The following is a 14,807-nucleotide window of genomic DNA, read 5'->3' as shown; positions in this document are numbered from 1 at the left end:
AGCAACAGCAGTTTACAAAACGTGCAGATGTTTTCAAAATACGAGCTGCTACACTGTAAAAACTGAACATTCCACACATCCACTTCAATGTTAAAAAGGGTCCCAAACAAACTTAAATTACATAAAAACTATAAGGAATTTCAAAAATCTGAATGGTTAGTTTACTCACATAAAGGTCCTGAACATTTTAAACTTTGAAGGAGGTTTCTAGCACAAAAAATGAAGGAGGAGATAGGTTTCAAAGCTGATGAGGGGTTTCAAGGTCTGCCCATAGACTTCCATTGTAATTTTTTTTTGAGAAAAGCTGAATATTTTGAAAAGTATAAAATATTTTAAGAATCTGAAAGATATCCCATAAAGACCTTAACAAGCTGAACATTTTGATAGTTGAATGGTTTCTGTAGCTCAAAGTATGAAGGAGTTGAAGGCTGAAGAAGGTTTCAAAACTCCCCCATAGACTTCCATTCAAAAAAATTGTTGAAAAAGTTGAATATTTTAAAAAGTATAAAAGGTATAAAAAATCTGAAAGGATTCCGCGCATGTCCTTAACAAGCTGAACATTTTGATACTTGAATGGTTTAAGTGGCTCAAAGTATGAAGGAGCTACAGAGAGCCAAAAAACGTACGGAAGAAGAAGTAAAAAAAATAAAGAACTGGATAACAATAGTGTGAATGCTCTAAAGCATTCACACTAACTAGAAAATTGCATTTCCTGCAGAAAATGCGTGTGAATGCTGAGCAGCTGAACGGAATAGCAAAAGCATTGCTGAAAATGCATGAATGTGAAAAATCTGAAATGTCAAATGCATCACACCTGAATGGTTGAAAATCCTGGAAGCTGAAAAGCCTGGAGGCTGAAAAACCTTGAAGCTTAGCTGAACTGTGAAACTGGCAGAACTGGAAGCTGAAGTGCATTACATAAAGAAGCTAATAACTTAAATACATTGCTACAAAAGCTGGAAGATAAACTGTTACACTGTAATGATGGAATGTATTGCTAAAAAGATTAGAAGCTGAAAAACCTGGAAGCTGAAATGTGAAACTGGCAGAATTGGAAGCTGAATTGCATTGCCTAAAGAAGCTAAAAACTTAAATACATTGCTACAAAAGCTGGAAGATAAACTGTAATACTGTCAAAGCTGGAACATGGAATAAATGATGGAATATATTGCTAAAAAGCTTGTAGGCTGGAAAACCTGGAAGCTTAGCTGAAATGTGAAACTGGCAGAATTGGAACTGCATTACCTAAAGAAGCTAAGAACTGAAATACTTTTAAACTTTTCAACCTGAGTAGTTTAAGCCTTGAACTGAGCCTTTAGCTTGAAAGATGAGCAATAGAGTAATAATGTCAAAGCTGAAAGATGGAATGAATGATGGAATGTATGGCTTAAAAGCTTGGAAGCCTGTCGGGGACAGTACAGTGATCTCTGGGCAATCTCTATGCACCAGATGGTGAAGACCGTGTGTCTCTAGCCCACATGGGCTGAGTTCTGTGGTCCATGGCGTGGATAGTGGCGTGGTGAAAAGACTCCGCCCCCTTGGGTCAGAGCTGGTCGGGGGCAGTGCAATGACCTCTGGGCAGTGTCCTTGCATCCACTGGTGAAGACCGTGTGTCTCTTGCTCACTCAGGGGCTTAGTTGTGGGGTCTGAGGCGTGGTGGCGAGACTCCGCCCCCTTGGGTCAGAGCCAGTAGTGAACAGTGTAGGTCACACTGGGCTACCCACCTGCCTTCACCAATGAAGACCGTGTGTCTCCGGCCCACTCAAGGATTGAGTTATGGTGTCCATAGCATGTTCAGTGGCGACGAGACTCCGCCCCCTCGGGTCAGAGCCGGTCGTGGACAGTGTAGGCCGCACCCGGGTTACCCACCTGCCTTCACCAGTGAAGATCGTGTGTCTCTAGCCACCTCAGAGGCTGTGTTGTGTGGTCCGTGGCGTGGATAGTGGCATGATTGTGAGACTCCGCCCCCTCCAGTCAGAGTAGGTCGGGGGCAGTGCCCTGACATCCGGGCCATCTCCATGCACCTACCAGTGAAGACCGTGTGTCTGTAGCTCACTCAGGGTCTTAGTTGTGGTGTCTGTGGCGTGGATAGAGGCGTGGTGGCGAAACTCCGCCCCCTAGGGTCAGAGCCGGTCGAGGACAGTGTACTGCTCCCCGGGCCACCCACATGCACCCAACCGTGAAAACTGCATCTTTAGCCAACTCAGGGTCTGAGATGTGGGGACGGTGGTGTGGATAGTGGCGTTGTGGCGAGACTCCGCCCCCTTGGGTCATAGCCGGTCTTGGACAGTATAGGCCGTGCCGGGCTACCCACCTGCGTTCAGCAGTGAAGACCGTGTGTCTCTAGCCACCTCAGAGGCTGTGTTGTGAGGTCCGTGGCGTGGATTGTGGCGTGATGGCGAGACTCCGCCCCCTCCGGACAGAGCAGGTCGGGGGCAGTGCACTGACATCCGGGCAATCTCCATGCACCCTACAGTGAAGACCGTGTGTCTGTAGCTCACTCAGGGGCTGAGATGTGTGGACAGTGGCGTGGATAGTGGCGTGGTGACGAGACTCCGCCCCATCGGGTCAGAGCCGGTCGAGGACAGTCTACTGCTCCCCGGGCCACACACATGCACCCAACCGTGAAAACTGCGTCTTAAGCCAACTCAGGGTCTGAGATGTGGAGACGGTGGCGTGAATAGTGGCGTGGTGGCGAGACTCCACCCCCTCAGATCAGAGGTTGTGGGGGGCAGGTCAGTGATTGCCAGGCCATCCCCATGCACCCCTCTTTGGAGACCATAGCTGAATCCCAAATCGCGCACTTAGGCGAAAGTGCAGAGCACTCGCGGCCTTGTGGCCTTACATGCGCGTTCCCGCTAAATCCACAAGGGCTCAGGGTAGTTCCAAAACGGAATCGCTAGGTCCACAAGTGCGCCACGCCGCCATTTTGCGCACTGTAACCGCACTTACCGAAAGTCCGCAATTTCACGGACTTAGGAGCAGAAAATACCCACAGCCCACCGCGTCTCATGTGACACGGTGCTTGAGTGCATCCGAGTCATGATCCAAGTGCATCACACATAAATGATGACATTTGCAGATAACACAACATTTATCTTGAAATCCACATGCTGCAAACATATCCCACCCAACCTAATTTTTTAATTATTATTAAATTAAAACAGACGTCAATCGGTCAATTTGCAGAGCTGAGGGGAGCGTCAGAGCAGCCTCTGCGTCGGAGGAACGCGGCAGCCAATAAAACGAAGTGGGAGGGGCATTGAGCGAAACTGAGTGCTGTCCCATTTAATTCACGGCCCTGCACCCTCTGGCCCTTCCAGCTGACGTCAATTAAGTGCTCAGGCCTCAGGCCACAAGTGCGAGGGGCCGCAAGTGCGGTTTGCGCACTCAGATTGGGATTCAGCTCATGTGTCTATAGCCCACTCCGGGGCGGAGCAGTAGCTGTAGAGGTGTTGTATGGAAGTCGAGGTTAGAAGAAGTAGCAGTGAAAAGCAATAGGTGTTTGTTATAAGTACTGCTAGTACTACACTCAAAAATAGATTAGACCACTCATCATAACTCATAGTTTTATTGAGTTCAATAGCTGAAAGAGAAAAGATATTAATATGAGTTTGCAGCCTGAAAAAGAGCTTCATTCTAAATATTTCTTTGAATATAAGGAAGGAAGGAAGGAAGGAAGGAAGGAAGGAAGGCAGGAAGGAAAGAAGGAAGGAAGGAAATAAGGAAGGATGGATGGAAGAAAGGAAGGAAGGAAGGATGGAAGGAAGGAAGGAAGGAAGGAAGGAAGGAAGGAAGGAAGGAAGGAAGGAAGGAAGGAAGGAAGGAAGGAAGGAAGGATGGATGGATGGATGGAAGAAAGGAAGGATGGAAGGAAGGAAGGAAGGAAGGAAGGATGGAAGGAATATGAATGCTACCACAGTAGTCATAAAAGGGTGCCTGTACAGAGAGCCTGCGCGTGTCCCCAAATTCAAATCTCAACTGACACTGAGCATCCTCTCATTCACTTCAATGGAAAGGCATGCCGGCTTCAGACAGCTCTCTCTCAAAAAGTATAAAGGCTACAGCTTAGCTATTGACCTCGTAGGAATCCTGAGAACTTGCTGAACATTTGTATGTATAACTGTCCGTGTAGCTTAAAAACTGTAGGCATGGCGACGAGTTAGAAAACGTGTAAAAATGCAAAATGAGCAGCTCAAAAGTCAGAGTGTGGGCCAATACGTTTCAATGAAGAGCGCAGTTGCCGAACGAATCGTCATAGAGCGAAAACTATAAGTCACACGGCTTAGAGACTTAGATTGTACGATTCAGCACAGTTGTGTGAACGTTTTAATGTAGAATATGTGTATGAGCTGTTAAAACTGTAGGAGCGACAGCAGTTTACAAAACGTGCAGATGTTTTCAAAATACGAGCTGCTACACTGTAAAAACTGAACATTCCACACATCCACTTCTATGTTAAAAAGGGTCCCAAACAAACTTAAATTACATAAAAACTATAAGGAATTTCAAAAATCTGAATGGTTAGTTTACTCACCTAAAGGTCCTGAACATTTTAAACTTTGAAGGAGGTTTCTAGCACAAAAAATGAAGGAGGAGATAGGTTTCAAAGCTGATGAGGGGTTTCAAGGTCTGCCATAGACTTCCATTGTAATTTTTTTTTGAGAAAAGCTGAATATTTTGAAAAGTATAAAATATATTAAAAATCTGAAATATATCCCATAAAGACCTTAACAAGCTGAACATTTTGATAGTTGAATGGTTTCTGTAGCTCAAAGTATGAAGGAGTTGAAGGCTGAAGAAGGTTTCAAAACTCCCCCATAGACTTCCATTCAAAAAAATTGTTGAAAAAGTTGAATATTTTAAAAAGTATAAAAGGTATAAAAAATCTGAAAGGATTCCGCGCATGTCCTTAACAAGCTGAACATTTTGATACTTGAATGGTTTAAGTGGCTCAAAGTATGAAGGAGCTACAGAGAGCCAAAAAACGTACGGAAGAAGAAGTAAAAAAAATAAAGAACTGGATAACAATAGTGTGAATGCTCTAAAGCATTCACACTAACTAGAAAATTGCATTTCCTGCAGAAAATGCGTGTGAATGCTGAGCAGCTGAACGGAATAGCACAAGCATCTGAAAATGCATGAAATGTGAAAAATCTGAAATGTCAAATGCATCACACCTGAATGGTTGAAAATCCTGGAAGCTGAAAAGCCTGGAAGCTGAAAAACCTTGAAGCTTAGCTGAACTGTAAAACTGGCAGAATTGGAAGATGAAGTGCATTACATAAAGAAGCTAAGGACTTAAATACGTTGCTACAAAAGCTGGAAGATGAACTGTTACACTGTAATAATGGAATGTATTGCTAAAAAGATTGGAAGCTGAAAAACTTCGAAGCTGAAATGTGAAACTGGCAGAATTGGAAGCTGAAGTGCATTGCCGGAAGAAGCTAAAAACGTAACTACATTGCTACAAAAGCTGGAAGATAAACTAATACTGCCAAAGCTGAAACATGAAATAAATGATGGAATGTATTGTTAAAAAGCTTGTAAGCTGGAAAACCTGGAAGCTTAGCTGAAATGTGAAACTGGCAGAATTGGAAGATGAAGTGCATTACATAAAGAAGCTAAGGACTTAAATACGTTGCTACAAAAGCTGGAAGATGAACTGTTACACTGTAATAATGGAATGTATTGCTAAAAAGATTGGAAGCTGAAAAACTTCGAAGCTGAAATGTGAAACTGGCAGAATTGGAAGCTGAAGTGCATTGCCGGAAGAAGCTAAAAACGTAACTACATTGCTACAAAAGCTGGAAGATAAACTAATACTGCCAAAGCTGAAACATGAAATAAATGATGGAATGTATTGTTAAAAAGCTTGTAAGCTGGAAAACCTGGAAGCTTAGCTGAAATGTGAAACTGGCAGAATTGGAACTGCATTACCTAAAGAAGCTAAGAACTTAAATACATTGCAATAAAAGCTGGAAAACAAACTATAATAATGTCAAAGCTGAAATATGGAATAAAGAAGGAATTCATAGCTAAAAAGCTTGGAAGCTGAAAAACCTTGAAGCTTAGCTGAAATGTGAAACTGGCAGAATTGGAAGCTGAAGTGCATTGCCTAAAGGAGCTAAAAACTTAAATACAGGGACTCCGCCCCCTCCGGTCAGAGCCTGAAAAAGTCTCAGAGTCTGTGTTGTGAGGTCCGTGGCGTGGTAGTGGCGTGGTGGCGAGACTCCGCCCCCTAGGGTCAGAGCCAGTCTTGGACAGTGCACGCCGCTCTGGGTCTCCCACCAGCCCCCACCTGTGAAGACCATGTGTCTCTAGCCACCTCAGAGGCTGTGTTGTGAGGTCCGTGGCGTGGTTAGTGGCGTGATTGCGAGACTCCGCCCCCTCGGGTCAGAGCCGGTTGTGGACAGTGTAGGCCGCACCAGACTACCCACCTGCCTTCACCAGTGACGACCGTGTGTCTCTAGCCACCTCAGAGGCTGTGTTGTGAGGTCCGTGGCGTGGTAGTGGCGTGAGGGCGAGACTCCGCCCCCTTGGGTCATAGCCGGTCTTGGACAGTGTAGGCCGTGCCGGGCTACCCACCTGCCTTCACCAGTGCACCCCTCATTGGAGACCATGTGTCTATAGCCCACTCCGTGGCCGAGCAGTAGCGGTGTAGGTGTTGTATGGAAGTTGAAGTGAGAAGCAGTTGCAGTAAGAAGCAGTGTGTTTGTTATAAGTACAGCTAGTACTTCACTGAAAATTGATTTAACCACTCATCATAACTCATGAAAGAGGAGAAAGGGCATTAATATGAGTTTACAGCAGTCATTCTGAATATTTTTTTTGAATATAATGAAGGTAGGAAGGAGGCTAGGAAGGAAGGAAGCTAGGAAGGAAGGAAGGAAGGAAGGAAGGATGGAAGGAAGGAATATGAATGCTACCACAGTAGTCATAAAAGGGTGCCTGTACAGAGAGCCTGCGCGTGTCCCCAAATTCAAATCTCAACTGACACTGTGAGCTTCCTCTCATTCACTTCAATGGAAAGGCATGCCGGCTTCAGACAGCTCTCTCTCAAAAAGTATAAAGGCTGCAGCTTAGCTATTGACACCGTAGGAATCCTGAGAACTTGCTGAACATTTCTATGTATAATTGTCCGTGTAGGTTAAAAACTGTAGGCATGGCGACGAGTTAGAAAAAGTGTAAAAATGCAAAATGAGCAGCTCAAAAGTTAGTGTGGGCCAATACGTTTCAATGAAGAGCGCAGTTGCCGAACGAAACGTCATAGAGCGAAAACTATAAGTCACACGGCTTAGAGACTTAGATTGTACGAATCAGCACAGTTTTGTGAACGTTTTAATGTAGAATATGTGTATGAGCTGTTAAAACTGTAGGAGCGACAGCAGTTTACAAAACATGTAGATGTTTTCAAAATACGAGCTGCTACACTCTAGAAACTGAACATTCCACACATCCACTTCAATGTTAAAAAGGGTCCAAAACAAACTTTTATTACATAAAAACTATAAGGAATTTAAAAAATCTGAATAGATCGTTTACTCAGCTAAAGGTCCTGAATATTTTAAACTTCGAAGGAGGTTTCTAGCACAAAAAATGAAGGAGGAGATAGGTTTCAAAACTGAAGAGGATTTCAAGGTCCGCCCATAGACTTCCATTGTAAAAAAAATATTGAAAAAGCTGAATATTTTAAAAAGTATGAAAGATATTAAAAATCTGAAAGAAGTCCCATCGTGTCCATAAAAAGACAAACATTTAGATATTTGAATGGTTTCTGTAGCTCAAAGTATGAGGGAGTTAAGGAGAGCCAAAGTATGTACGGAAGGAAAAAAGAGAGGTGTCAATTCTAATACTAGAAAATTGCATTTCCTGCAGAAAATGCGTGTGAATGCTGAGCAGCTGAACGGAATAGCAAAAGCATTGCTGAAAATGCATGAATGTGAAAAATCTGAAATGTCAAATGCATCACACCTGAATGGTTGAAAATCCTGGAAGCTGAAAAGCCTGGAAGCTGAAAAACCTTGAAGCTTAGCTGAACTGTGAAACTGGCATGATTGGAAGCTGAAGTGCATTACATAAAGAAGCTAAGAACTTAAATACATTGCTACAAAAGCTGGAAGATAAACTGTTACACTGTAATGATGGAATGTATTGCTAAAAAGATTGGAAGCTGAAAAACCTGGAAGCTGAAATGTGAAACTGGCAGAATTGGAAGCTGAATTGCATTGCCTAAAGAAGCTAAAAACTTAAATACATTGCTATAAAAGCTGGAAGATAAACGGTAATACTGTCAAAGCTGGAACATGGAATAAATGATGGAATATATTGCTAAAAAGCTTGTAGGCTGGAAAACCTGGAAGCTTAGCTGAAATGTGAAACTGGCAGAATTGGAACTGCATAACCTAAAGAAGCTAAGAACTTAAATACTTTTAAACTTTTCAACCTGAGTAGTTTAAGCCTTGAACTGAGCCTTTAGCTTGAAAGATGAGCAATAGAGTAATACTGTCAAATCTGAAAGATGGAATAAATGATGGAATGTATAGCTTAAAAGGTTGGAAGCCTGTCGGGGACAGTACAGTGATCTCTGGGCAATCTCTATGCACCAGATGGTGAAGGCCGTGTGTCTCTAGCCCACATGGGCTGAGTTCTGTGGTCCATGGCGTGGATAGTGGCGTGGTGGAAAGACTCCGCCGCCTTGGTCACCGTTGGTCAGGGGCAGTGCATTGACCTCCGGGCAATCTCCTTAGTGAAGGCCGTGTGTCTCTAGCTCACTCAGGGGCTGAGTTGTGGGGTCTGTGGTGTAGATAGTGGCGTGGTGGCGAGACTCCCCCTCCTTGGGTCACAACATGTCGGGGACAGTACAGTGACCTCTTGGCAATCTCCATGCACCCACCCGTGAAGACCATGTGTCTCTAACCCGGTCTGAGTTGTGTTGTCCGTGGCATGTTCAGTGGTGTGGTGAAGAGACTCCGCCCCCTCGGGTCAGAGCCGGTAATGGCCAGTGTAGACCGCGCCGACCTGTCTTCACCAGTGAAGACCATGTGTCTCTTGCCACCTCAGAGGCTGTGTTGTAAGGTCCGTGGCGTGGTAGTGGCATGGTGGTGAGACTCCGCCCCCTTGGGTCAGAGCTGGTCATGGACAGTATAGGCCGCACTGGGCTATCCACCTGCCTTCACCAGTGAAGACCGTGTGTCTCTAGCCACCTCAGAGGCTGTGTTGTGAAGTCCGTGGCGTGGATAGTGGCGTGATTGCGAGACTCCGCCCCCTCGGGTCAGAGCCGGTTGTGGACAGTGTAGGCCGCACCGGACTACCCACCTGCCTTCACCAGTGAAGACCGTGTGTCTCTAGCTGCCTCAGAGGCTGTGTTGTGAGGTCCGAGGCGTGGTAGTGGCGTGGTGGCGAGACTCCGCCCCCTCGGGTCAGAGCCGGTTGTGGACAGTGTAGGCCGCACCGGACTACCCACCTGCCTTCACCAGTGAAGACCGTGTGTCTCTAGCTGCCTCAGAGGCTGTGTTGTGAGGTGCGTGGCGTATTAGTGGCATGATGGCGAGACTCCGCCCCCTTGGGTCCGAGCCGGTCTTGGACAGTGTACGCTGCTCTGGGCCTCCCACCTGCCCCCACCGGCAATGACCCTGTGTCCTTAGCCCACTCAGGGTCTGAGTTGTGGGGTGCGTGGCGTGGATAGTGGCGTGGTGGCGAGACTCCGCCCCCTTGGGTCAGAGCTGGTCGTGGACAGTGTAGGCCGTGCCGGGCTACCCACCTGCCTTCACCAGTGAGGACCGTGTGTCTCTATCCACCTCAGAGGCAGTGTTGTGAGGTCCGTGGCATGGATAGTGGCGTGATGGCGAGACTCCGCCCCCTCTGGTCAGAGCAGGTCGGGGGCAATGCACTGACATCCGGGGAATTGCCATGCACCCAACAGTGAAGCCGTGTCTGTAGCTCACTCAGGGTCTGAGATGTGGGGACAGTGGCGTGGATAGTGGCGTGGAGACGAGACTCCGCCCCCTCAGGTCAGAGCTGGACGAGGAGAGTGTACTGCTCCCCGGGCCACCCACATGCACCCAACCGTGAAAACTGCATCTTTAGCCAACTCAGGGTCTGAGATGTTGGGACGGTGGCGTGGATAGTGATAGAAAAATATGCCAGATTTCGCTGCGCGCATCAGCTTTATCGACAAGCTGTGGACGGTCGACATTTGTACTTGTAGCCATCTCAGGTTAGCTACCGTCCTCTCGAACATGCTGCGTGCATATGAGGGGGAAAACTGTTGCGTTGCTCACTGCAGAGTGAGAGAGCGAGGAGAGAGAGAGAGCACACACACACACACACACACACACATACACACACACACACACACACACACACACACATACTGCCCCGCGACTCGGGAATCTTGGGAGAGAGAAGCAGAGCGCTATAGCCTACAAACAAATACGGCTTCACTGTCGCATGAACGCGACTCAATATATACGGCTCTTATTAAAACACTGTCTTTCTTAAAGTATCGATACTTTAAATTTGGGTATTGTACCGTTTTTGATTGTACCGTTTTTGTACTTTCCTAGTATCGATACACCGTGCAACACTACTGTGCTGTGTGATTAACAGGGGCCCTGAGCCCTGTTCGACCTCAGGGTCAGTCTCACCTCTCCTCATTTGCTGTCCTCGTCCAGGCTGACCAGCATTTTGAAGTGTAGTCCTTCCTTCAACACGCCTCCCCGCTGGTGTGGTCCAGCAGCATGTCTGAGGGGAGGGAAGACAGTTAACAGACAGACAAACAGAGTTAACAGAGTTGAAGACAGACAGACAGAGACAGAGTTGACAGAGTTGAAGACAGACAGAGTTGAAGACAGACAGACAGAGTTGAAGACAGACAGACACAGACAGAGTTGAAGACAGAGACAGACAGACAGACACACCCACACGTCTGTCTCGTCTTGCCCAGGCTGGTGGACGTGGTGAGGTTGGGGCTGTAAGTCCAGGGCCAGAAGTGGGTGTGTGGGAGGAGGCAGGAGGAGATGGAGGCCTGCAACCCTGACTCTCCAGCTTCAGACGGTCGTTCTCTGCCTTCAGCTCTCTCTCTCTCTCTCCCTGGGAGAACACAGCACACAGCTGTTAGTCAACATCATAGCTCAGAAGATCAATCAATCAATCAATCAATCAAAGCTTTATTTGTATAGCGCATTTCATACCCAGAGGCAACACAATGCGCTTTAAGTGAGCTGTAAAAAATTCTTCCCTGACCCCTCTCAACAAGGCGATCGAGCAAGCTCCTGGAGTATGTTTGTCTACCGGCTAAGAACATTTATAAAGCAATAAATAACATTAAATTACATTTTCAGAGTAAAAGAGGCTAATAACATCATAGGAGAGACATGGCAAACACTGGTGTATGTCTGTGTGTGCGTGAATGTGCCTGGGCCCAGATAGAGGCAGGGGTCAGGGGTAGGGTCGGGGTAGGAAAAGGATACGGACCCGGGTTAGGGTGAGGGGAAGGGGATCTGAGCCCAGGACTGGTGTATGTCTGTGTGTGTGTGAGTGTGCCTGGGTCCAGGTAGAGGCAGGGGTCAGGGGTAGGGTGGGGGTAGTAAGAGGATACGGACCCGGGTTAGGGTGAGGGGAAGGGGGTACTGGGCCCAGGCCTAAAGCCAGAAGTGGACAGGTGTATGTCAGTGTGTACGTGTGTGTGTGTGTTAACTAATTTGCTACGACATCTACAGCAGACACAGGGGTATCTATCGGACTCAGGGTGGTCTGCTGGTGACAGTGGGGCATCCACTGGACCTGGTTAGAAGATAGGAGGGAGAGAGAGAGGCACTAGGGAGAGGGGAGGCAGAACAGGGTTAGTAGCACACAGAGCCATATATAGAGCCATACATTACGTCAAACTACATTTTCAGAGCAAGAAAGGCTAAGAGCATCATGGGAGAGGTGTGGCAAACACTGATGTGTGTCTGTGTGTGTGTGCGTGCCTGGGCCCAGATAGAGGCAGGGGTTGGGGTAGGGTGGGGGTAGGAAAAGGATACGGACCCGGGTTAGGGTGAGGGGATCTGAGCCCAGGACTGGTGTATATCTGTGTGTGTGTGAGCGTGAGTGTGCCTGGGCCCAGATAGAGGCAGGGGTTGGGGTAGGGTGGGGGTAGGAAAAGGATACGGACCCGGGTTAGGGTGAGGGGGAGGGGATCTGAGCCCAGGACTGGTGTATGTCTGTGTGTGTGTGAGCGTGAGTGTAAGTGTGCCTGGGTCCAGTTAGAGGCAGGGGTCGGGGGTAGGGTGGGGGTGGGAAAAGGATACGGACCCGGGTTAGGGTGAGGGGAACTGGGCCCAGGTCCAGGCCTAAGCCGGATGTGGACTGGTGTGTGTCTGTGTGTACGTGTGTGTGTTAACTAAGTACTACAACATCCACAGCTGACACGGGTGTATCTATCGGACTCAGGGTGGTCTGCGGGCGACAGTGGGGCATCCACTGGACCTGGTTAGAAGGTAGGAGGGAGAGAGAGAGGCACTAGGGGAGGCAGAAAACGGTTAGTAGCACGCTGAGCCATTTAAGCAACACAGATATCGGAGCAGTACAAGCCTGTTTCAGGATAACCAGCTTCTGTACACTACTTGATATACATACAGTGCATGGCAGGATATACACCAATGTATACAGAGGATTCACAGGTAGGTTTGAGGCTGCCTTTCTGTGTCTCAAGGTCCTAGCTAGTGATTGTAGGCTAGGCCGAAAAGGTACGTCTTGTACCTTTGTGTGTACTGATGTGTGTCTGTGTGTACGTGTGTGTGTGTACTAAATACTATGATATCCACAGCTCCACAGCTGACACTGGACCTGGTTAGAGGATAGGAGGGAGAGAGAGAGACACTTGGGGAGGCAGAAAACGCTTAGTAGCACACTGAGCCATTTAAGCAACACAGCTGTCAGAACAGAACAAGCCTGTTTCAGGATAACCAGCTTCTGTACACTACTTGATATACATACAGTGCATGGCAGGATATACACCAATGTATACAGAGGATTCACAGGTAGGTTTGAGGCTGCCTTTCTGTGGCTCGTTCCTAGCTAGTGATTGTAGGCTAGGTCAAAAAGGTACGTCTTGAGGTCTCGCTTGAAGACCTCCGTTGTTTCGGCCCTTCTTAGGCACTCCGGTAGGGTGTTCCAGAGGTTGGGGGCATAGAAACTAAAAGCTGCCTCTCCGTGTTTCTTGGTCCTGGCTTTTGGAACGGTTAAAAGTTCAGTACCTGAGGATCTGAGTGGTCTGTTGGGCATGTACTTAACAAGCATGTTTGAAATATATTCTGGTGAGTGACTGTGGAGAGATGTATAGACTAGTAATAGTATTTTAAAGTCTATTCTAGAGTTGACTGGTAACCAGTGTAGTGATTTTAAGGCTGGTGTGATGTGTGCCCTGCGTCTAGTCTTAGTGAGGACTCGTGCTGCAGCATTCTGTATCATTTGTAGCTTAGAGATTGCTTTCTTTGGTAAGAAGATGTGTGTGTGGGGTCGTGTTACCTGTGTAGTTGAGTGTGTGTGTGGCGTTACCTGCATGCAGCTCAGACTCTCTGAGCTGGTCATCATCACCATCAGTGTGCAATTTGGGGGCTGGGATTTCCAACCCTCTGCTCTACTCATGCCCACCTCTGGTCATTTATTTTCATCCCTGGGGGATACAATTTATCCCACCTGCTGGTAGTCTGGGGTCACTATAGTGATGCAAGTCCCTGATACTGTATCCTCGACGCTGTGCTGACGGACTGGGTCCACATAGCTGATGTCCTCCTACAGGAAACACACACAAACACACACAAGATATATTACATTACAGTCATTTAGCAGACGCTTTTATCCAAAGCGACTAACAATAATTGCATTTAACGTAGGAAGAGCCAATGTACTACTACTTGCCAGAACTCAAGTGCATCTTCTCTATAAAACAAGTGACTAAGAGCATAATCTAGTGCTGAAGGCAAAGTGCAAGAATAGCAATCTAAAGTACAGTGCAATATAATATAATACAATAAAATACAATAAGTGCTTAGGCGGGAGGATTGTTGTAGTACTTCTTGAAGAGATGAGTTTTGAGCAGAAAAGGCTTAGGGCCCATGTGCACATTAGCGCCTTTTCCTGAGCGCCTGCACCTTTTGTCGAATGTTTTCAATGATGAGAGCGCTGGCGGCCGCCTGGAGAAAGGCGCTGCACCCGGGGTCTGTTTCTGCCCTTCTTAATTACTCTGGCAAGGTGCTCCAGAGGTTGGGGGCATAGATGCTGAAAGCTGCCTCTCCACTCTCTGTGTCTCTTTGTCCTGGCTTTTGGAACCGTTAGCAGTTCAGTACCTGAGGACCTGAGTGGTCTGTTGGGCATGTACCTGACAAGCATGTCTGAAATGTATTCAGGTCTGTCGCTGTGAAGAGATTTATAGCATTTGAAGTCAATTCTAGAACTGAGAGGTAACCAGTGTAGTGATTTTAAGACTGGTGTGATATGTTCCCTACATCTAGTCTTAGTGAGAACTCGTGCTGCAGCATTCTGTATCATTTGTAGTTTAGAGATTGGTTTCTTTGGTAGGACAGACAGTAGAGCATTGAAGTAGTCCAGCCTGCTTGTGATGAAAGCATGCATTAGTCTTTCGGTGTCAGCCTGAGAGAGAAACGGTTGCACCATGGCAATGTTTCTTAAAAGGTAAAAAGATGTCTTGGCAATATTCTTGATGTGGGTTTCGAAATTTTGATCTGAGTAAGTATGGGCCAGAGTTGTGTGTGTGGTCAGGAGGGAGGAGATGATGGAGGCCTGGGGCTGGGCTCGGC

The sequence above is a fragment of the Borostomias antarcticus genome (assembly GCF_949987555.1).
Source record: "Borostomias antarcticus genome assembly, chromosome: 12".
Taxonomy (NCBI): Eukaryota; Metazoa; Chordata; class Actinopteri; order Stomiiformes; family Stomiidae; genus Borostomias; species Borostomias antarcticus.
The sequence above is the reverse complement of the archived record's forward strand: the minus strand, read 5'-3'. Positions refer to the sequence as shown.